General features: G+C 32.4%; 1 protein-coding gene across 4 annotated transcripts in view; it reads right to left on the bottom strand.

Moving 5' to 3' along the window:
• The window catches only part of LOC143199833 (major facilitator superfamily domain-containing protein 12), a 236,859-nt gene that overhangs the window by 53,766 nt on the left and 156,674 nt on the right, over positions 1–26,419 (bottom strand). The window contains exon 1 of one of the 4 annotated variants that reach the window (XM_076409975.1): positions 15,508–15,709. The exons of the other annotated variants lie outside the window; for them this stretch is intronic. The gene's annotated coding sequence lies outside the window, so the exon portion shown is untranslated. Of the gene's footprint in view, positions 1–15,507; positions 15,710–26,419 lie in introns of those variants that run through there. 4 annotated transcript variants of the gene reach the window in all.

Genomic DNA, 26,419 nt, shown 5'->3' with positions numbered 1-26,419 from the left:
ATTTGTCCTTTGCCATTTGCGTTCATTTCTTTGCAATTTCGGCCTTCTTTTACCACCTCATTTGGACGTGCACTGCGCTATGCATTCTCGGCATCTTTACGACCACGTTTCAAGTCAGCAAACCAACATTATATTGTTATTATGGATCGGAGCCCTTACAGCACTTTTCAATCCAGTTCTTTGATTGAACGATATTTTTCCAATCAAGAAATGTAAAATTGAAACACGAATTTGTTTTTGATCCATGATTTTGAAAATAACAAATGTAGTGTCACTTTTAACACAATAATAATCTCAAGAATAGGTTATCATTAAATTTTAATAGCTTTCTTTTGAAGGTTAATACTAACTGAGAAAGTGAAGAATGCTGGTGGTTAGTGCGAGTTTTCCTTCGCCATATGCTTCATTTCTTTGCAATTTTGGCCTTCTTTTACCACCTCATTTGGACGTGCACTGTGTTCTGCATTCTCGGTATCTCTACGACCACGTTTGAAGTCAGCAAACTAACATTTTATTGTTGTATATTTTGGATCGGAGTCCTTATAACGCTTCTCAAGTCATTTCTTTGATTGAACAGTATTTTTCCAATCAAGAAGTGTAAAATTGAAACACGAAATTGTTTTTGATTCATGCTTTTGAAAATAACAAATGTATTGTCACTTTTAACACAATAATAATCTCAAGAATAGATGATCATTAAATTTTAAGCTTTCTTTTGAAGGTTAATACTAACTGAGAAATGCTGGTGGTTAGTGATCTTGAATCTAACAGGTATATTGTTAGCCACTCAGTCATAGAGATGATGTTATTCTAGTATAACATTCTAGTGGTATATTCTAGTATTTCAACCATTTACTCATTAATAAAATATATACAGGGTGTCACAAAAACTATCTGAAATCCTTGAAGTAATAATATATTTAAATCAGATAAATTTAGCAAAACAATAATGAATATCACCAACATGGACTTTTATCCAGCCGGTCTCGACGTAGCTTTTCCCCGTGGCGAGACACAGGTTTAAACGTAACTTGAAATATCCGGCGATGGGCCGTAGATTTTCTGGAAACACTCAGTTCCATTCCCGATGTAGACATTGCTTTAGCGACTCCAAACTTTTGAGGCGTGTACACAGAATTTGGCTTTTAAATAAATCACATCCTGTAATCCATCGGGTTGAGATCCAGTGAGTATAGAGGCTGTTTTTCCGGCGTAATGAAGTCCGGAAAATGAGCTCGGCAGTCTTGCATCTGCAGAGCCCGATGACATACGCAAGCCTTAAAAATGTCACAACGATATACTTGACCTTCTTCTTCCCTTCTTCTTTATATCTCAGTGGATCAGTTTCTGCCATTTTGGTGGTTTTGTGCTTGCTCAACTGTGAATATCTTCTCGTCCGTTCGAAGATGCGCTCCCACCGTTGAACAGCGGCCCGACGCTCGAATTGGCGATATCTTTCGAGCTGTATGCTCTTATTTTCATCTGTGATTAGCTGAATTTTTTGAGTTCAGCTCCTTTTTGACTATTCGATGAGCCGACAGCTTGCTTATACCAGTCTCACGGCCGACTTTTCTTGAAGAATTTCACAATGCTCGCTTCTTGATAATCTTGTGGTTGCAAGTATTGGAGGTACACATTTCTCAACTTTCTGGACGCCGACCATCACGGCCAAGCTCTTTAAAATGATTAATGGTGCGAGAAACAGTCGACTGCGTAACATTGAGCAAACAAACAAATTTACATTGGCTTCAAAATGGCTCCACGTTTGATGAATATCCTAAGCATTTCATTCATGTTAGGATAAATTAAACTTTCATGCAGTTTTTTGGGACAGCCTGTAAATGTTAGTGTTTACTTACGAATTCAGCTTATTAAACTGATACGAACAAAATGAGAAAGGGTATCAGAGGTAATATGCTTTACGACGGGAATGTATAGAGAGTACACATGTGTTTATATTGAAATTGCGGAAATTGAAGAAATTTATTAGATTAGTTGGTTGTTTCATAAAATAACAATTCAACTTCATAAAAATGACTTTTCTCTAAATATAAAATAATAGACTCTAACTACAACTCAAATTTAATAATATCAATTTATACTGCTACTGATATTTTATACCACATTTACAGACCAGTTTCGCTTCTAATACATTATTTTAAACCTCAGGTTTATCTCATAATATAAATATAATTTTAGTTTTTTGGTTAACTAAATATTGGAAATAATTTATTATGCTTTAATAAAATACCTAACAATGTTTAAATAACCAAAATTTACATTGTAATAAGCCGATTTGTTTTTAAATTACCTGAACTACGAGCCAATCGGTAGATTACCGATTACGATTAATGAACTGTGTAGCTAATTACATTTTTGACGATTGATATAACTAAATGCTTAACAAGCGGGAAATAACGAATTGTCAAAACTCAGATTAAATTGACGCACAAATAGATAATGTAAGTATTTGTAGATAATTCTCTACATTTATTATAAAATTGCTATCAGAGTAATCAAAATTATACTAAGACATACAGTGAAAACACATAAGGAAATGTAAAACGAGAAATTGTAAACTATTTATTGCTTCTTGTGAGAGTTGCCTTCTACATGGGTTATTTATATATGACCAGGTACAGTTTTCTGTTGCATTAGTAATTCCATAAAAATGGCAATTAAATTGTAATTCTTGATGCTTAATATACAATGGTGTTGAAATATCAAATAATAAAAGTAAGTGCAGAATATGAAACCAAATATTTAAAAGTTATAAAATCCAAACAGCATCAATATTCTATAGTGCCTACTAATTAGCTGCTAAATTAGTAATATAGCATTTTCAACGAAATCAAATAAGAATAATCATAACAGGCCAATTGAAAAGTCACCGGCCTTACACATAAATGGCGCTAATAGAATTCCATATGCTTATTAGTTAGCCCTAAAACTCAAGAGATGCGTATATAAATTTGACAGCTGTCGAATCATTAGTTTGTAAATTATACCATTTTCAGTGAAGTAACTTTTGTTATAATAAACAAAATGGATAAAAAGGAATTTGGCTTGTTGATAAAATATTGCTATTTGAAGGGAAAAAATACAGTTGAAGCAAAAACTTGGCTTGATGCCGAGTTTCTGGATACTGCCCTAAGGAAATTAACCATCAAGGATTGGTATGCTGAGTTTAGACGTGGTGAAATTACTACCGAAAACGGTGAACGCAGTGAAGGTTGTTACCGACGAAAACATTTAAAAAATCCACAAAATGATTTTGAATGATCATAAATTAATTTAAAGATATCAACTGAACGTGTACATCATATCATTAACGAATATTTGGATATGAGAAAGCTCTGTGCAAAGTGGGTGCCACGCGAGCTCACTTTTGACTAAGAACAACGACGACATGATGATTCGGAGCAGTGTTTGAAGATGATCAAGCGTAATAAACCCAAGTTTTTGCATCGATATGTGACAATTGATGAAACATGGGTCCATTATTTCACTCCGAAGTCCAATCGACAGTCATGAGTGGACTGCAAACGATGAACATGCTCCAAAGCGTGGAAAGCTGCAACAGTCGGCTGACAAGGTTATGGCGTCTGTATTTTGGGATGCGTTTGGAATAATTTGCAATGACTACCTTGAAAAGGGAAGGACCATAAACAGCGACTATTACATAGCAGTCTTAGGCCATTTAAAGGACGAAATCGCCGAAAAACGGCCGCATTTGAAGAAAAAGTAAGTGCTGCTTCACCAAGACAATGCACCGTGTCACAAGTCAGTGAAAACGATGAAACGAATGGTGAAACGGTGAAAACGAACGAAAAAAAATCCATGAATTTGGCTTCGAATTACCTCCTCATCCACCATAATCTTCAAAGCTGGCCCCCAATGAGTATTTCCTGTTCTCAGATCTACTAGAATGCTCGCTGGGAAGAAATGTTCGTCGAATGAAGAGGTGATCACCGAAACTGACCCCTATTTTGAAGCTAAGGACAAATCGTATAGTATCAAATCGTACAAATCGTATCGTACAGAAATGGTATCAATAAGTTGGAGGGTCATTGTAATCGGGGTATCACACTTGAAATCAATTATGTTGATTAAAAAAAGTAATTTTGCAAAAAAAAATTGTTTCATTATGGTAGGCCGGGGGCTTTTCAATTGATTAGTTGTGTGAAAATTTCATTCCGAAATAGCTGCAGAATTCAAAATGATAACAGGAATAATTTCAAGGTTAAATATAACATTTATTCTTATATGTTAGAGCTGTGAACCGTAGTATTTAATTCAAATTATTTCATAAAAAATGTATGATTACTTTACATATATCTACTTTTACTAGTCTCTAAATGAGGTCTCCACTCTTACCGTTTCCTTTACTATCATAAAATTCCTGTAATTATAGCTTTTTAATTTCACTCAGCTAATAAATATCTCCACCACAGAGCGATATACAAAGAAAAATAAACAATTTTTTGTACGATTCGAGGTAGCAGTAGGAGATATTATTATCTCTAACCTTGACCTTAATATTAACGTTCAAAGCTAAATGATTTCTACCTTCAACCTTAGCTTCTTGTATGACTTTTATCGACTCCCCTGTTTTGCAAGCAACCATTTTTATTCAAATGTGTAGTATCACATCCTTGGTTTAACATAGTCATATAATGGCATAACATATTTTAAAATTAGTTAGAAAAACTCCAGCACAGGTTTGAATTGTTGAAACATGGTTGCTCTTGATCCATTATGAGTAAACAATTAATAATGAGTTCTTCAAAAACAAAGGTGTAAATAGCTAAATCATTGCCTAGCGAAGGTTGAGATAACTGTACAACAGGCTTAATGAAAGCTGTTTGTTGAACCGATGAAGAAGTCGACGAAAATATTAAACAAATGGCAGTGCTTCGGCATATTTCTCGTGATAGCGCTATGGAAATAAACTTCGACCATAAAATAGATTATAACTATTTAAATAAGACTGAATACCAACAAAAAGCTAAATACTTTGGTTACCATATTACAAAGTCTAGACTATACAGATAGTAGAGACTTGGCAAAAAAGAGAAATTGGCGGGAAAGCTTTACTACATCCACTATATAGCATGGACCTTGTTCCGTCAGTTTATTATTTGTTCCAGTGTCTGCAAGGCCCTATTTATACGATAAAGCTGTCTTAAAAAGAGATTTTTGAAATTCATTTGGTTCGGTTTCTTCTCCAGAATCTCTGTAAATTGTTGCAAAATTACTTTTTCCCCAGTAGTGGAGTAGCAAAACGCTTTGATTGGTATTATTCGGATGAAATATACAAGAGTAATTAATGTTAAACGGAACCAATAAACGGAAGTTCCCATAGACTAATGAGGAGTACGGCCATCTATGTATCAAACAAAAAATTGTTGACTAAATAGAGTAGTGAGTTTATACGATAGTATATTTAACTGAAAATTTACATTGTATTATTATATATTTTAATGAAATACCTGACGAGTGAATGAGTATGAATTTTATCGACATCAAACAAAAAAGAGTATAATAAGTTATGTCGCAAAATGCCCTAACGGCCCTAAAACTTACGGATAGACATATGTAATTTAACAAAGAAACATAATAAGTATAAAAGTAACTATGCTAATAATAACAATGAATGTTAATAAGAATTATAGTTTTTCAAAGCAGTAGTGACCTGTCAAAAAGACGCAATGTTGCCGCAACAAATCAGAGTTTTTGTACATTTTAGATCTGATATCTGACAGAATTCTAATCTAAATAAAATAATGAAATAAAAATGTTATCTACTATAATTTATTTCAATATTATAATACATCTAATGCATATATTGTTGAATAATTTAAAACTACATTTAATTATGCAGCCGCAGTAATTTATGGGTTAGAGTTGTTTTATTATATATATATTGAAGTTTTTTCCAAACTAGCATAGATAGAGTTCCAGGTGCTTTTTTTATGTAGTGGTATCCCTCAAAGGCCTAATACACTTAATTAACAATTGTATATCTGAGTAATGTATTTTAATTTCATTAGAGGGCATATTTATGTTTCATGCTTAAACACAAAGACTATAGAGAAATATAGTACAAACAGACTATAGTATATATACAAACTATAGAGAAATATAGTCATTATGATATTACTATATTTCTCTATAGTTTGTTCTGTTACAATCTATATATATATATATATATATATATATATATATATATATATATATATATATATATATATATATATTCAATGTAATCAATAAATATAATCAATATATATATATATATATATATATATATATATATATATATATATTCAATGTAATCAATAAATATAATCAATATATATATATATATATATATATATATATATATATATATATATATATATATATATATATATATATATTAATGCATTTGCCATATCTGCAAAAGAGTAAGTATTATTTCCCTCCTCATACATTTGAAACAAACGTTCATATTCTGAGCAATAACACTCATGCTCATAAAGCTTTCACACGCTATAATACAATTTCCTACAATTAAAGTATATTAATTGTATACTGACCTTTAGTTGTTTGCTCTTTGTCAGCGTTGAATCGTATAACAACATTCATTAAGTTTTATTCAATCACATCACAATGTAATTAAATATTTCGTATATATTTATGGAGTAACAATTTGAAATTGTACATTCTTTAACATGGTTTCCTCGAAACTTATTTTATGTACTTTAAGCCATTCCTTAATTGCAACTTTTGTTGATCCACTTGTTGGGATTTTTTCCACCAGTGTACAATGATGTGGTGCTTTGTAGGTAATAATAACTGATGGTTCCTTTAAGTTGTTTAAAATATGATTTTTAATCTACTGCAAAAACAAGTTATTGTTTATTTTTCCATGGTAGTCCTTGGACTTAGGAAAAAACACTAATTCTGCACCTGGAATAAAACCGTTCCTGTTTCGAGCATGAACAACTATATGTCTACAATGAATTATTAATAAATGTTATGACTAACAAAACCTAACTGATAGCTATTTCAACATTTACCTTTTTCCATCAACATTTGTTGTCTTTACACTATATTTATTATCATCTTGCCATGAGCCACCGAATGTTCTATTTTGAAATATTTAGGTCTAAATTAAATATATATATATATATATATATATATGTATATATATGTAATTATTTAATTAATACATTGTTAGTAGCCGTACCTACAATTCCATCTTTACGTCTTTAACTACAATTTGCTTTATGATAACTTAAATCTAGGTATATAACTAGGAGGAACCATCGGCCCTATCTCAGTCTCTGGTGAAATAATGTTTATAAATGTCACTGCTGTGTTTTTTAATATATGCACTTCACTACACGACTCTACACAAGATCAGACGGTTTGATTCTTTTGAGTCTGTGTCTTATTTTGGTGGTATCCAAAAGCTTCAATAGTTCAATATTCTTATGAGAATGGAGTTATAGTATTTGTGTGCACCCACAATACTTCTCAGGACCTTGTTCTGAAAAATTTGTATTTTGTTAATGTTACCTTTTGCAGAACATCCCCATAATTGAACACCATATGTCCATATAGGTTTCAGAATTTGCTTATATAACAGCAATTTATTATGTTCTGGTAATTGTGATTTTCTTCTAATTAGCCAGTAAATTTTCCTATATTTCAATTCCAGTTCCTTTCTTTTATTCTTTATACGTTCCTTCCAGCGAAATTTTGCATCGAGATTCATTTCGAGATATTTAGCGTTGTTGCTATATGGAATGATAGTATTATTTAATGTTATTGGTGTTTATACGACCTGTTTATAGGTGAACTGCACATGTACAGATTTACTTTCATTAATTCTTATTTTCCAATTATTCTTGTGTCCAATTATTTATATTGTCACTTAATTAATTAATTAAGTCACGTAATTTTCGTGAGGTTTCTGCACTATTGTCTCCGACAGCTATAATTGCAGGATCGTCAGCATATGTAGCCATCGTAATATTTTCCGTTTGTGATATATCACAAGTGTAGAGTAGATAAAGCATTGGTCCCAGTACACTTCCTTGTGGTACACCTGCTTTAGCTTCTTATATTGTAGAGTAAGCTTCTTCTTGTTTGACTCTAAACATTGTGGTTGTAATGTATGATTTTATTAGTTCGGTGTGTTGTTTTGGTAGAATTTCCTGTAGTTTATGAACAAGGTCTTCATATCAAACCTTACCGACGGCTTGTGCCACCTCTAAGAATATAGCTGACCATGCATTTTTAATTTCGTAGGCTTTTTCAATAACATCTGTTACTCTGTGGGCCTGGTCAATTGTTGAGTGTTTGTTAATAAACTTAAACTGGTGTATAGGTATTAGGGTTTTCCTCTCTATGATCGGTTTTCTTCTCTTTTCTATTATTCTTTTCAACAGGAGTTTTTCAAAAACTTTAGATATTTTTGGCAGCAGTGATATAGGTCTACAGGCTTTTATTTCGTTTGGTGAGTTCCCAGGTTTTCGGATCATTATAATTTCCGCCATCTTCCAAATGACTGGGACATGTTTTAATCTAAATGCTGTATTGATCAAGTTGGTGAGTTCTATAATTCCCTTTCTTGGTAACTTTTGCAGTAATTCTTTGATTATTAAATCGTATCCTGGTGATTTCCTGGTGTTAGCGTCAGTTTTAATAACATTGGTTAACTCTTTCGGCGTGATTAATTCAATCATCGAATTTTCGGTTTGTATGTCCGGAAAATTATGTTCAATATTAGTTTCGTTTGGTTTGAAAATTATTTTCTAGATATTGCAATGATTCTGCTTTTTCGTGATTGTCACGTGCCCAATTCCCACGTAGATCTCTTATAGGTGGACAGTGTAGACATGAGCGCTTTAGATGTATTGTAGCTTTCCAGAGTGAGTAATCAGATTCTTTATCATCTGTTATATTTCTCAGATAGTCATTTATGGTTTCGTTTTTCATTTTCAATATTTTCCTTTTCAGTCTTTGGGTTATAATGTTTAAACTATTTTTATTTTCAGGTATTCTGTTTCGTTGCCATTTTTTTTGTAATTTACGTTTTTCAGCACCATTTCCTTGACTACTTTTGGATAATTAATTGCTTTAGTTGTACTCTTAACTTCTGGAGTATTATTCCAAGCAACTTGTTGAAAATCTACTATGAATTTTTCTGCTTCAATATTTAATTGTTCAATTGTCTTGAGGGCTACATTTGGTTGAATCCGTTTGTTCAATTCTTTAGCAAATCCTTCCCAGTCTGTTCTCTTGTTTGTTAACGTTGGGTTTCTTTCTTTTCTTATTATATTTTCGCCCAACGTCAGAATCACTGGCGTATAATCTGAAATTAGCTCAAAATTTTCTTCGAATTTTATTTAGTTGGATGTTATGTTTCTTAATATGAAGAAATCTAACAGGTCTGGGGTTTTCTCTGGATCAGTCGGCCAATAAGTTTGTTTTCCAGTTGACATATAACTACATCTTAGTTCAGCAGCTGCTTTATACAGTTCATTGACTTTATTTTACAATTTTATTTTATTTGTCCATTGTTTAGTACAGTTGCTTTGAACACTATATAGTTGGACCTCAGTGGTTCGTAAAGCAGGTCAAGGTTGGTAACATTACTTACGATAATTGGGGGTGGACTGGGCATTCTAAATTCTTTACTTTGCTCATAGTTTTGTTTTATTTTTATTTGCAGCGTTGAAGCTCCTGGGGAGTTATTTGCTTTTCTTTTTTTATTTTTTACCGTTATCCAGCCTACTTCTTTCTGCAATTCTTCTTCATCTGTTTCATATGTTAGAATTGGAGGAATTGGACTGCTTTTGTTGGCTTGGTGGTTTATCGTTGTATTGTCCCTGCCCTCAGAGCTCTGTTTATTTTGTTGTAGCTGGAGGGCATTTATTTGCTTTTGCATATTGGCTAATGCAATTTCAAGACCCTCCCGCGCCGACTTTTCGTTCATCCACGCATTGTAGAGTGCCTTTTCTTTCTGGGTTCTAGTTGTGTTCTCTAAATTCAAAATTGTAATAAGTAATACGACTCATGCCGATATTTCCATTTTATCCATTTTTTGTGCAGTGTTATTCTCCATATATTTTTTTACGTATTTTTGTTATAATACGGTTATTTTTATGTTTCAAATTATCCTGCGCGGCATTTGTGGTCCGGATGTTGAGTTTTCGACCCTTAAAGTTCTATGGTATTTTTGCATTTATTTTCTACTGTACTGGCCTTTCGCCAGTGCCGATCGCACTTTCACTTTTTCACCAGGATTTAAAATGTTATTGTTAGACTTTTTTTAACGCCGCATTTGTGACACAGATGTTCTTTCGTTTCACTGACTACTCTGTGAAAGTCAAACGCCGACTAAATACAAAATTGATATTGTAATTCTTCCTTGATTTTGTTATGTGTTTTTAAAATTGTATTCTCTTAAAAGCAATCTCTGAAAGTTCCAATAAATCTCTTTGTGGGTTATCTTCACACCATCTAAATCCTATATTACCCAACAATGTATGAAGTGATATTCTATATCCCTCAAATAGCTGTATATGTTTTGGCTTTTTATGGATACGTTTCAGACTAATAATTTTGTCTGAAAAAAATTTATTAAATTATACTAATATTCAGTGCAGCTGCAATGCGCAAAAAATATGTGCAATAAAAACCGGAGCGATTTGCAATTTATTAAAACAAAGCGTTAAAACAACGTTTGCCGGCTTAGTACCCGTAATTATAATATCTCTTTTTCAATGGAATAAAATTAGGAGGATGATATTGTCTGACTGTAAAATGCATTTATAACTTTCGACAGACACATATTGATACTACTGTTTTGAATAGACTATAGTAAACGTACTTTCTTATAGGCTAATGAGGAGTAATGTCATCTATATATCAGTCTCAAAACTAATTTTCTATACAGAGCACTGCTTTTATAATATTCTGTGAAAATTAATGCGTAATCCTTACAAATAAAATAATGAAGGTAGCTTTATTTCATTGTAAGAAGCACGATGGTATTGTTAACTGAAAATTAAAATTGTATTATCACATTTTAATGAAATACCTGACGAGGTACGAACAACTAAAATATGCCACTAATTAGAAAAGCGAATCGTTCCATCGATGTCAAACAATTAAGTGTATAATACGTTACGTCGCAGAACCGCCCAAACGACCCTAAAACTTACGGAATCAAAGTTATAATGAACATCTGTCCCTAACAGAATCACGAGTGAACAGAGACTGCCTTTCGAGGGCTTTAATCGCTAAATTTCGAGCTATTAGCGCACCGTTTGACGACGAACAGAAATTAACTTGGAAAATGGGGTTGCGTAAAACTGCAAACAGACGACCGTCGACTTTTTTTTCGGTCGAACTTTATGTGACCGTGTGGAGCTTTTGTTGGCGAAAGATCAGTTTATTACCGGGAGAATTACTCGGGAAATTGCTTGAGTGTGTGTCCTTTATGCGGTTACGCTCGTTTCTCATGGTTTAAACCGGCATTTTTATCTTGACTCAGCGTGAAAAATTACAAAATTATTTCTTTAAAGGCTTTGATGTAAAATAAATTAAGAGTTCCAAACAATCCAACGGTCTTAACTTTTAATGTCACGAAATAAAACAAAAGATAAATAAAAGTAGTTTATGCTTATATATTATTAATTAGAGTGTAACTATTTTCTGAATATTTTTTGGATCAAATATCTTGTAAAGCTAACCTAGGAAAAGAAAAGGCCTACTTTCAATACAAATTAAGCGTATTTTTATTATGTAGATGCTGAGATGAGACAATGCTGTTTAGTGCGTAAAGAACCGTAACCGAGTCAGCCTTCAACATTCTTCCAGTTGTCAAATGTCTGCAAAATTCTTAAAAACATCAGTGATAAGTGATAAGTATTGATACTAGTAAATATTAAGCTGATGGTGCTTTTATTAAAAATATTTTAATTCTGTTGCCGCTGCATTGAATGTTAACATGGTTTAGAGTGACTAAAGTCGCTCAAAAAAGATGAAGTCTGTAACTTGAGATTAAAAAAAAGTTCTATTTCAGTATACTTTTTGAAAAATATAAAAACACTGAGTTATTTTTTCAATATACACATAAGTAAATAAAACTCTTTTAGAGATAACGGTTAATATGGAAAGTATGCATAGAAATCTAAGGGATATGCAGTTCTTTGGGGGATAACAGGAAACTCCTTTAACACTATTAGGAAATATATAATGAAATTAATGTAAAGTAATGTAAATAAATGTTAATTATCTCACCCTCAGCATGATGCTATTAAAAAGAGTCTAAACACAACAAAAGTAAAGTTAAAATAGCCTTTGATTTAGTTTTATAAATCATAAACTCTGAAGTAATTTATTCCTTATATTTATACATATATATTGTTCTTCATGCCAGAAACAGGACGATAAGAACAAAAAAAAATCCCAAAAATTGGACGATAAGAACTGCTACAATAGAAATTGAGGCCGAAAAAGATATACAGAATGTTATATAGAAATTTAACTAAGCTTTAACTAACTAAATTTAACTACTGAATAGAAAAAGATTCACATTTCATGGCATTCTTATGAAAACAAATAGAATGGAGACATCAAATTGCCAACTAAAGGTCTTTAAAGCTCCCTTAAACAAGCCGGAGAATTTACTACTAAAATTCTGCCAGTGCCAACTGGAAAAAAGAAAGTTCTAATATTAAACCTAAAAACCTGTAAACTGTAAAGTAGTGCCCTCAGCACGACCAAGAAAATTGAGACTAAAATCGGCCATGGTTCTACACTATACAGCCAAGTTATGAAAACAAGGTATCCAGCCAATATAGAACAGCCTAATTCCTACGTAATACTATGGCAAACAATACAAATTATACAAGACCGGAACCTGCACCGTCATAAAATTGAAAGCAACATTAAAATACTAAATTCCCAACAATAACCACGTTTGCATAACGGAGTGGAACGTTAACGCGTTGACCCATTTTACTAACGACTTGTTTATATGATTTAAATATTACTCCTTGTATCATCCTGTTCATCCTGCCAATACAGCTTGGTGAGGTAGTGCTGTTTTAGTCAAATAATATCAAGAACTTTGAAAAAGACCAGTATGCATCACTGAAAGTAAAAATTTATTTTTAAATTGAAAGTGGTGCCGTTTTAAACTCGGATGATTCTCCAATATACCTAACCATCAGAGACAGAGTAATCGCGAAATTAAAAATTGTAATTCTAGTTAATAAACACACGGATAGGTAGTATTTCAATTACCTATTGCAGCAGGTTATTAATCTCCATATTTAAAAAACGACGAACGAACGAACTAGAAGAGATCATTAATCGCTGCATACTTTTCAAAAGTCTCTGCTAATTATAATGTAGAGTATTCACGCTGGAGAGCTACTAAATATCTGAAACGTCCAAGTCTCAAGTGTCTCCTATAAGAGCCTGGTGGGAGTTACTACCGAAATGATTTTGAAGAAGCAAGTATAATCGTAGAAGATCTGGAAGAAAGATCCAAAATCCATGCAAACTAAGGGAATAAAGTTATATCTTGACTAAATCCCAGCAAATGTTCTATGAGGATTGGAATCCTCCTAGGGAAGTTTCGGAAGATACTAAGCACCGCTTTAATTTGAAAATAGAATCAGGTTTTGATTCTTTTTTGGGAAGGGCCCTTAGAAGACACCAAACAAAGCACTTGGAGATTTTATGGAAGTAACACAATGAGTATTAAATATATATTAAGTTCAGTACTTCAGAAGATAACACAAAAAAATATAAATGTACAAAAATCAACTATATCAATGCGATTAATTCTCTTCATTGAAGCAGCTTGTGATCTCGTATATTTTAATCTCGATCTTTTTTTATCAGACGCAAGGACTAATAGAGCAGATAGTTTGACGACATGTGAACATGTCACGTACAACTGACAATGAGGCATACACGAATCTTCTAAGTTGAGACGATAAACGGTCGGGCATTAGTTTTGTGATTTATTATTTTATTATTTATTTAATCATCATGGCGAAAACCAGACAAATTGGGAACTCAATTTGTTTGAATTCAAGGGCTATATCCGTTAGGATCATTGGAATACTCGAAATGAGAACTAACTCATTTTTAAATATTCCTTTCAGTATCGTCGCGTGAGCTCTTGATATGCTGAATGAAATTTTGGGAACACTATACTATTAAACGTTCGTAATAATTCAAATTATGTTGACTACGAATATTTACCAGCAACAACCTCTAATAGAAGCATTCATCATTATTTGGATGTGTGCATGAGTTGTGCATGACCAGGAACTGCATCACCTTATCTTCGGCGTAAAAATTTCTCCGATGAAGCGCTCCTAGTGCAATAATGTAGCATCTCCGAGTAAAGCAATGTTCGTGCCAACAATCACTTTGCCATGTCCTAAGGAAACTGGTTAATGTTGTGTCTGGAGATGTTTCAGCACGCTGAGCGGCATTTGACGCTGTGAAATATACTCTTCCTCCATTCTCCAGATGCACTGGCAAATGCATAACAGCGGGATAACGTTCGTGAATAGGGAACCTTGGTAGAGCGTAATTTCGTCGCCGCTATTGAGCATTTGGAAGGCAAAAACGGCCATATTACTGCCTTTCTTGATATATTTGCAACTGTATTAAATGGACTTCACCGAATTGTTATACTTAAGGATTTTTTTGTTCGACAAGCTCTACGATTTTTCGTTTCTAATCTAGCCGTTTGACGCGCTGCCTCTCTTTGCTTTTGTGTATGAGAAACACGACGTAGTAGGAAGCACGAAGCTTCCTTCCATACCAGCGTGGCGCTCTTCTCCTGCAATTTGTCGTTTTTCATCGGTTAATTGATTCCCAATAGTCTAATTATGGCTCCATTGGGAAAGATTAGATCTTCTTGGTCGCGTCGTTAATAATAATAGTTAATAATAATTCTCATACAAAACCATTTTCAAAACAAATTACAAACTTTTGCGACATAAAAGTGAGACCAATCGATTAAATAGTTGTTATTGTGACACATTTTGTGTGGGAAAATATTTTTTATTTATTTTATTTTTTCGTCAATTCTCCAATATTTTTAAGATTACTATTAGTGATGGAGGCAAATCTAACAAATCAAAAACCATGAAAATCAATCCCGCCGTTCACAAGTGATAAGTGTTCGAACAAAGCCGACATTGTTTTAAGTATTACAGGAAAAAAGAAGATATAATATAAATTATTTATATATGTCACATCTAGTAAGATATGTCACAGTTAAAATATACGCCACTGACTCAAAACTATAGGTATTGTCATCTGATCATTCTCCTAATCGTTTTCTATTCTGTTATATATGTAATATATTTGTCTAACAATGCACAATATAATGATATTCGCGTATAATCCAAAAAGCTATGACAAAACGTAGATATTCTTCATTCTTCTTAATCTTTTGTTAAAAATTTTTACCTGGAATTTTTATCTCCCGTCCGTCGGCGCCGCATTTCCAAATAAACGCAATAAAAACTCCGTCGGCGTAACAAGAGTCAGCCGAACGCTGGGCGAAAATACAAAACGTAACCATTTATAAACGACGGCTGATAAACCAAATCCAGACAAATGACTGCGTAACAAGCCACATTAGTATAACGATGCCGTTGCACACCGCACCAAAAATACGAGACGCGGTCCAGGATTTTGCCAGTCAATTTTTTTTTCTCTCCCCCACTGCCGTCTCCCTTCGCGCTAAAATACTAAACCATATCGCAGTCCCGTTTTTTTTTCTGGTTTCGTCTCTTTTCATTCATTTCACTGCTCATGTACTATGAAAGGGAAACATTTTCAAAAGAAGTATTCCAAATTGTATATGGTAGTATCAATTTTTAAGGAAATAAACTAAATAGATAATTAAAAGTATAAAATTATATTATTTTAATTTTTTTTACTATTTACTACTTGAATTATTGTCGAATTATAATTAAAATAATAAAACAAAAATTCCCTATTATCCGAGTATCCAACGCTGTCAAGAATTCAACTAAGTTCATGCACAATATTAACATGCTATGGACATTATTAGGCCAAGATATTGGCCTATAGATCCAAATAAAATGTCAAGGATTTTGATCATCTCTATCTTCACTGTAAGTTATTGTACAATGTTAATAGAAATGTTCCCTAGTTTTATAGGCAAAATTGTTAAATTATCAAATCTGTCAAGAAATGACGATCTATCGAAGAGCTAAACTGTAAATTCTAGAGCTCCTATTATCACAAGAAAGAGTATCTGCCTGTTTGAAATTAAAAGAACTATATTCGGGAGTATTGTACGCTAGTATTTTATTGCTGAATAGCAACATAACATAACACCTAATTTTGCTGATGATACTGCCGTAATGACTGTCGACTACTAAGTGACCCTAGTAAGTAATTTATTAAGTAACAGCTGTAAACAAAATTTGCAGTTGACCTAAGCAATTGTGATTTATATTCAGTGATATTAAATATGTTTACATCATATATTTCGAATAAAATAACGAAGTGAAAAAGTGAACGCAGAACTGTAAAAAATACCGAGAAATATTTGAGAATGATACCGCGCCCGAAACTACACTTGAAAGATCAAATTAAAAAAAACTAGATATTAATATTAGAAAAAGGTATTGGCTAATTGGAATAAATTTTATCCCGTTAACATGCAGTAAAATACTGACTTTTTTATTACATCTTTTGGACGCCTTAAGTCCAAGTAGGCTTAAAATTTAGATCAAGGCGATTGAATGTATATACCCTAGTAACTAGTACATTGCTTTGATTTTGAATATGATCTGCTCTGTTTTAGTCTATTGTGATGTTTCCAATTTATTCTACTTATCTAATCTAGTCTACTTGAGGAATCGATAATCTGCCTAGTGTTATTGAACGTATATTATATCGCCGCAACGCAATATTGATATGGATATATTTAAAATATTAAGCTGTTTTGTTTTAGCCTTTAGTTCACTTGTGGATCTTATTGATAACTACTGGTATATTTTTTGTATCCCTAAGCACAGATGTGGAATCTTGCGTAATGACCTTGTCATCGACAAATGTTCCAAGGACTATTTCATTTATTATTGGGATTCAACAGTGTTGCGCAGATATAGGAATGGTGCCAGGTCACTACAATGCAAAGCTCGGGTCGCAAAAGGTTTACGTGTTAAAAATGGCCCTTCAAAAATCCTTTTGTATGAACAAAATTATATGCATAGGCATGCATATATGACGTTGTGACAACAAGAACTGTGGTTATAACTCAGTGGTTTTTGACGAATATTGCTACCGCCCTAAGGTAATTAGATATAACACTTAGAACTAGAGCTGGGAACTATCGACTGAAAACAGTCGAAACAGTCGATAGTCGCAAAAGAGTCGAAACAATCGATAGACAAAAAAAATAGCGAATGGAAATAGTAATTACTATTTTCAGGCAAATGCACGATTTGACTGTTTTTTCTTTAATTCATATTGTCAGACGAAGATGTACGAATCCTTTCCTGTATAAATTATGAGAGAGGAAATGACGGAGACAATTTCTTTGGGCAGTTAATTTTATATGGGTTTATATTTTTCAACGGTAGTATAAGCGAGACGGAGATGTATAACTTCCTTCAGGAACTAGCTTTAAAAAAGAAAAGGGAAAAAATAATTACTGAATACTATTATAATAATAATAAATAACATGAAAATTATAATTTAATTTTAAACGAACTGGAATTACTTTTATATTTGAATGTTCTGTGGATTTGTAATAAGGAATGAAATTTTTCTATGGAATGGAATAATACTCCACAAATATTTCATTATATTTTAATGTGCTAATTGCTATTTTTGCATAGTATACGATAATAAATATAGACAATACAATAGATCTTAAACAAAACCTAAAACTTAAAGATGTACAATAACAATAAATACTATATAAAAATTAAACATATAGCTAATCATAGAAAAAACAAACTAATCCATGACATAATAAAACATAATCTAAATGAAATGATATAAATACTTTATTTATTATTGAACGGAAATAATTTTAACAGAAATCGAGAAAGTAATCCAAATATTACCTATTATTGCTATAAAAACAGTCAAAATATTTTACTATGATAATGATAACCCAATTTTACAACATTGCTATATTAACAATATTAAAAAATATCGTACCAAAATGCTATAATATTAATATACAATATATTGTTATTTACAAGCAAACTACCAAAAACATCATAAAACTACATATATTACATATAAATCTAGGTATGAACAAACTGGATACATTTTTGTCAAGGTTGCGGAAACAAATAGAACCAAAAATACTAACTAAAAGTAAACGACTGAAACAGTCGATAGTAAAAAGTAGTCAATTGCTAAACAGTCGATAGTTAATTTCTGTCGATAGTTCCCAACAGTACTTAGAACGCTACTTAAATACAATGATCTACACAGAGAGTTAGAAATGACACCAACATAGACCATTAGAAAATATGTGAAAATTGAAAGTAACAGGCTTCTTCATCACGCCTATGTCGAAGCTAATCCAGCCTATCAACAATCTGATTCATACAAAAACTTAAAATTAATTTAGACTTCTAATAAATTAAACTTGAGTTATAAAATTGAACACGAGGGGGGGGGGGTATAGTCAACTGGCAGACACAGTGAGAATATATTATATTCACGGATAAATGAGTAAAGATAGATAAAAATGATCTAAGCAAAGATATATGTTGCTAGCCAGGAGATTTTATCATAAGCTCTATATATATATTAGTGAAAATGCTTGGTACTAATATGTATAAAAATTAAATTACTTAAATGCTTGTAATATTTTTCTGTATAAAATAACAGATTGGCATTTAATATTGTTCAGCAACTAAGTGTTGCAGTTTCGACATTCGTTACCCTTGTGGTTTGATTAGAAGAAATTTGCTGCCGACACCCATCAAATACTTCTAAAAAATTACGGTGATTCTTATAGGAATCTATACGGTCTGCTTGTTTTGGAAAAACGGTTTTATGGAGCATATTAATACTAGCGCGTCACAGTCATGGTTTTCTCTAGAATGATAATCCAAATCGGTATCGAAGCGGAATATTAATGTCCATAAAATATTATTCTCAATATGATAGGAACAGTAAGATGTAATGTATTACGACCATAAAGAAATAGATATATAAATTCATAGGAAATTTTGGGGAAATATTTCGCGATGTCCAACATCTAGATGTCGCTACTTTTAACTTATTACTTGCTTTAATCGCTACGCTATAAGCCCCGAGGGGATCTGATTGGCTCACTTCGGTTCTATGGTACGTTGTTTATTTGTTTTGAGCGCCATTTTCAGTATGGCTTACATATGGAATAGTCTCTCTAATAGCCCCTCTGGGAGAGAGGCCTTCAGCTCTCCATAAAACGTTTGTCCTCCAAAAATGCTCCAGGCCCAGATGGTATAACAATAAACCATCTAAAAAACTCACTATCATGCAACTATCTTAACTTGCTAACATTATCAACTACATCCTGAAGTTAAAGCATTTCACAAAGAACTGGAAACATGCGCTTGTCGCTGTCAGTCCTAAAAAAAATTCCAACCATTCTGACCAACCAAGTCTAACCATTCTGACTACAGGCCTGATTAGTTCGCTCTACAAACTAGCCGAAAAAGCGATACTAAACGCTTTACACGATTTCATAGACGCACATCACATAATCCCGAACGAATAATTCGGTTTCCGTGCTAAACATTCATGCCTCCATCAAGCTGCCCGCGTCGCAGCAACTATCCTCAAGGCAATGATAAAAGGTCGAAAAACTGAAGCCATTCTTTTAGATGTCCCCAAAGATTTCGACGAAGTATGGCACCACGGTCTAATATTTAAAGCAAAACAACTAGGTCTACCGAATGACCTAATATCCCCGATAGATTCATACTTAGATGGTAGGTCCTTTCAGGTGAGGATCGGTGACGCAGTCTCCTTTCGTAAACTAATCTTCGCAGGAGTCCCGTAAAGCGCTCCATTAGCCCCAGCCCTATTCAATCTTTATATGGCTGATTTCCCGCTCTACAAACATTCCCACAGAGCATTTCATGCAGATGTTACTGTTTTCTTCACAACCGATTACTGTCCCGACGAAATATGTAATAGACTCCAAGTACAACTGAACCAAGCGATAGCGTGGTACAAATTCTGACAGCTTCAGATTAACCCGAACAAAACTCAGGCTATTCTGTTCCACACCAAGAAGGAGTTTCGCGCCTATCGCTTCTAAATCGATAAAGTCCCTATCCCATGGTTCCAGAAAGTTTCATATCTCGGTCTCCAGTTCGACCGCAGATTCCAATAGTCTGCCCAAATTCAGCACGCTATTTGCAAATGAAATGGCGTGTACAGCCTATTATTTCCTCTACTCTGCAGAAAAAGCAAACTCCCATTCCAACAGAAAGCGACTCTGTATAAAATGCTAGTCTCGGAGAGACAACTTGAACTACTCCGAGTTTTCCAATCCAAAAAAGACCGTGCGTTACTCAGAGCCCCATGGTTTATAAGGAACGTCAATACACACCTCGAATCAGGCATCCCGTTTGTGAAAAATTTCATAAAAATGCTCAGTGTGAGGTTCTCCATAGGAAACTTAGAACACGACAACATCTTAATAAAATCCCTACCTGTCCACAACTCCCGATAGTAAACAAAGTACGACATTCCCAGTCGTAACCCGAGGTCTCTGTCGCCCACAAAACAACCATATTCCGAACGTGAAGCGATATCAGCCGAGGACCATTTGATTCTAGCTGGTCATTTTAATAAACGAAAAAAAAAATGTCTTAAAATGTGTCTTTTTAAAAATTTTACCATTTTTATTCACTTCTTGAACCTATTCACCTGCTTAATATGTTCGACATTAAATCTAATAATCACGACAAAAAATAACTAAATAAAGCTATACGCATGCGCCAAACTCGGATTATTTTCTCTTTTAAATTTAAATTAAGTGAATATGCGCATGCGCCAAATCCGGAGATGTGGAGCAAAGTATCCTGTGAAAGGTTTACTGTTGTATCTCGAATGGGAATATCTGCGGCACTCAGCGTATACAGACATATCGTCGACTTATTTCCACTTGATTTGATCGTTGCAATACAGCTTGATTGACATGTGAATTTTTTATGTTGAACAATAGGTACGTAATACAAAATATAAAAGCAAACATAATATTAAGCTTCTTTAAGAGCTTGAACTGAGTTTTCCTTTAGTGTCTTGCAATTCGTTGTCTTCAAATATTTTTGTTCTTCAAAGTCGTTTATTCCTATAACCGATTTAAAATCATTAAAACCAAAATCGATACTTGGAATATGACGAACTAGTATCAGCATAAGTTACTAAAGACGATTAATGAGATATGTGTTTAATGATAATGACTCAAAACAAAAAATAAAAGCAATGAATACGGAAACTCTTATATTGAGCATTTAATGTGTAGCGTCTATATGGTATGAATAACTACACAATTCTATAAGGAATACTTTTAATTTATGTAGAAACATGCCAAAAGCATTAACTTTTTCAATAAGATTAGTTATTAATTTATAGGATCTCTGATCAAAATACATACAATCATCTAATAATAGGAAATAAACGGACAAACATCACTTTTGCCAATCAACATTCTGTTATTATATTGATTATTTTTGATAAAATAATGTCACGAATTTAATATTTTTGATATACAATATCAATGGTCTTACAATAGAGCGAAAAATATATTTTCCAACACAAATGATTTCTTTATTGTGGGACGAAATCTTATCATATACTTTGGCATCGCATTCGTCTATTACTTTTAGGAATGTTCAATATAACTCCCACAAACGTATACCTACAACGTAAACACGGTTTGTATACGACTCGTTTCATGTAACTACGATCGAATAAAAATATTATGTTCATATAACTAAAATTCCGCTTGATATATGCGAATAGTTGGAGCAATCTACATGTAGTTTGATGATATAAATTTCGTATTAGAGAAAAATATAAAGATTATAAATAGACAAACCTACATATTCAAATAAAAATTAGTATTAAATAACTTTCGTGGTTTTTTTCAATGTTATTATATTAGTTAATTCCTCCAAGTAGCCGTATATTTTGACAATATTTTTGAAAATATTTAACTAATTTTGAAATAGTTTAGTAGACTGTAGGTAAATACTATTAATTGGAGTTAATAACTGAATAGCTAAAATTACTTCTGACTTAGAGTAAAAATTATATCTTTATAGATTATAAAAGTTTATAATTTAAATTCAAGAATTGGGAAAAATAGAAGAATGATACTGAGTATAATAGATTTTCAAATAGGTTTATGATTTGCGCGATTTTACGTATAGCACATTTTTCCCAAACTATTCTACATTAAGTAGTTTTAGTGACGAGTTTATAATTGTATTCACTTCTTGTTCAGAAAAATATTTTGTCCCATATATAAAGATTTTCAGCAGATGAATAGTAATATCTTGACATGCATTTATATCCACTTCTAACTTCCATTCCATTTCCTTCTTCTATCCAAGTTATTATTAATGATATAGAATTTAACTATGGGTTATTGGTAGCCAGGCTAATATTGCCACAATTCTACGGTTCTAATATAAAGTGTTGTATGCTAAATATATCGAATCATCGAACGCAACTCCAAACTGTCCGAATATGGAATATTGATACAAGACAAATGTAGCTACCATTTAATGGGTCCAAAATAAAGTAGTGTGTGCTATTTGTGATATTTCTTATTGTGATTTTAAGTGTTTGTTTTAATACTTGAATTATCGAATTAAATTCGAATTACCGAAATGTGAAATATCTAATTAAATACTTGAATATTTTCTTTATGTAATATATTTTGAAAGTTTTAGTACAACCCAATGTGCTTAACTTTTAACGCCACTTTGTTTGATTAATAGACATATATAGTAGACACTGTAAGATAGTTTGCCCAAGAAATCACTAAGTAGAGTAATAGTATAATAAATCGGTTATCATTTTTGATAAAGAAAGTTTTATACGCGGGATTTCCTTTTAAATCAAGTTGTAAATAGTGAGCGTTATTTCATATTGTGCAACGTTAAAATCCTTTATTTTCAAACTTGCTTTTAAAACTCGTTGAAAACAAGTTTCGAGGTAGAGTTTATAAATCTTCGAGTTCCTGTAGATATAACTTCCGAAATTGACCGAAATAATGATCGCTTGATATTGGTTTTGTAAAAGTGGTTTTATTGTTCTAAAAGAAAACGGTATGTTATGGTAAGAAATATCAACGACAATTAATGAATCAATGACTTATAAAGCAGACCTTGCCTTCAGTAACAATCGCCAATAATTAATTCAAGGAAAATTCAAGGAAAAGTGGACAAACATTGAATAATAGAAGATAGTAAAAATTGTCAAAGCTATAAGGGGTCGAAAATTCCATAAATTAATAGGAAAATAATTTATGAAAATTCCAACAATCAGACTTCAAAGACTACGGAAAGAAACAAACGGAAATGAGCAATCAGCATTGAGACCCAATCACGGTTGTTTAGATAGGATTTAGAAATTGACCGGTCTATAGCTGACCAGCATGTGAGTGTGGAATGACGTGACAATTTCATTTATATCCAAATTGTTATTTGCCAGGACTTCCTGTCTATGTCTGAACTCCCTGACGCACTGGCTCTGTGTTTATAGATTTATGTCTGATGTTTACTAATGATAGAGCTGATACAGATGTTGAGGCTTCTAACATTCTCCACGATATATTTTGCATTGATTAAACATTGATCTTAAAAAGATCAAACAATTATTGACAACTATTGCAAGAGAATTCCGATATAGTTGGCGCAGTAGTTCAAGTTCTGTGATAAAAAGCATTAAAATAACATATAGCAATAAAAAAAGAAGCAGCTGGCATCTAGGACAGAAGTAACAAGCTGCTACTATAATGATGAGATACATTTGAGAACCAAATAGACAGATATCTGTTAAATATCAATACCAACTGAATATAAGATGAAGTCTTGTGGTAACAACAGCTGTATTTTGGTGGAGAAGAAGTCAATTTTCCCGAACACCACCTATGGTTAGATGATCACAAAACTAAGAAAGATAAAACATATTAGAACATTTTACAGGTTGCAATACTTATGAGACGATTGAAATTGATCTGAAGTTAATTATGGTCCACAATCCGATCCAAGAAAAATGTCATAAATTATAAAAATATGCAAAGGAATGCGTAAATTATCGCTATAGATAATTTGCATGAATAATCTATGCATCTTTATATATTTAAACAATAACTATATAAATCTATATATTAATCGGCTTAGCGAAAATTTTGCCAAACAAGATCTTTGGAGCATACTAAGCAGTTCCAGAAGAAACTATTGAGGAGTATTGTTATCGCGCTATGGCATAACATTAGAACCTTACGTAGATATGACGATCTCCACAAAGAGTTGGAAATGGGCACCACTATAACTTTTCCTTATCACGTCAATGTAGAAGCCAATTCAGCTTCTCTGCAACCTGGTTCTTACAAAAACTTGCAAAGTATCAATGTAAACAAATTTAAATGGTTGTGATTTTCATAAAATAACAGATTTTCATTTTGATCAACTCTGCGTCTACAGATGAAATTTTATGTTACTATTCTTGACATTCGTTGTTTTTGTTGTTTAGTTCCAAATATAAAAAATTCCAAGACTTATACCAAAATGCTAATGAAACCGCATAAAATAAATAGACACATATTTTAGGATCTTGCCGACGTGATGCCAGCTGTAACGCTTAATACTATAGATTATCCGTCATTTCTGTTGTACGTAAATAAACTACGAATGAGTAATTTTAAAGAGCAAAGCCTGGCAACGTTGTATTGCAAAATGTTGGTAATCAATTTTGAATCAGTTACAGTTAAACTGACTGCATAGTTTCCAGAGGTGGATCGCATACGACTAATAGAAGAAATTATAAGTTTGTAACTAATTTTAAAGTTTAAAAGTTTTTACTTTATTTAAATGTTAAACGAATAACATAACAACAAATTTATTATTTGGAATATGTATCAATTATTTTGATGTACTTTGTAAACCTAAGTTTTGAAAATTCATTAATTAATTTAATGACTCATTTTACATTCGTAATACATTAGTTTTTTTATTATTTAATTAATATATTGTTACTAGTCCTTTCCGCCTAACCTAATTAAATTTAATTTGTCTTTATGCTAGCTTAAGTCTAGGTATATAACTAGAAGGTCTCATCGGCCCTAACTCAGTCTCTGGTGAAATAATGTTTATACATGTCATTGCTGAATTTTTTAATATATGCACCTCACTACACAACACTACACAAGATCACATGGTTTGATTCTTTTGAGTCTGTGTCCTATTCTGGTGGTATCCAAAAGTTGCAATATTTCAATATTAGTATGAGAATGGAGTCTTTCCTCAAGCCCCCTTGCAATTCTCTTGATTTCTTGACTGACTGTGGGTATCTGAAGGTCTCGATGTAGGTAATCAGTTCTATAGTATTTGGGTGCACCCACAATATACATTCATTTGACATAAACTTCTTAATTATAAAAAATACATTTTAGTTTTAACATATGCTCTAAAGCCATTTTCAAAATTATTTGGTTCATATATTCTATGTTTTTATATAGAAATATGTCATACCCCATTTATTATTCCATATATACATTTATAGCATAAAAGTAAAGGAACAGTGTGTATACTTATACAAGATGCTCTGAAGTTGTTAAAGTTGAAGAATATTATGTGAGTTCGTAACTTAAGATTATTAATACTCTGGTGCTTACTAAGGATTAAAGGAAATTAGATTTAATTAAATGCCTTTTAAAAAAGGTTAGTTAGTGTTAATTTTTATGCTTTTCAATATAGAGACATATATTATTTTAATTCTTGTTATGTTATATACCAAATATATTTCGAATATCTATATATTTTATAATAATGTTATATTGAAACTACTAGTAAAACAAGTTTTAGCTAACATATCATTTTTAAATTATTCCGTGTACTCTGTTATGAGAGAAACGCGGCAATCTTGTTGAACAATAATATAATGGAGGAATTAGGATTTTCAGAAAATACTATACCTTTAACTCGGATAAGCCAAGCAAGTAATTGAGTAGGTGACACTTGAAATTCTACCTGCTCCATTTCTTAAATTAAAGGATAATTAACTTCACCTAAATTCACACACGGTGAAACAGTTTTTTTTATCTATTACATCTTACTTAGATATGCTTAATACTGTTCTCCTGTAC

The sequence above is a fragment of the Rhynchophorus ferrugineus genome, unplaced genomic scaffold (genome assembly GCF_030347505.1).
Source record: "Rhynchophorus ferrugineus isolate W39M unplaced genomic scaffold, kcgeb_rfMv2 rfM1, whole genome shotgun sequence".
Lineage (NCBI taxonomy): Eukaryota > Metazoa > Arthropoda > Insecta > Coleoptera > Curculionidae > Rhynchophorus > Rhynchophorus ferrugineus.
This window is presented reverse-complemented; position numbering and strand designations above follow the sequence as displayed.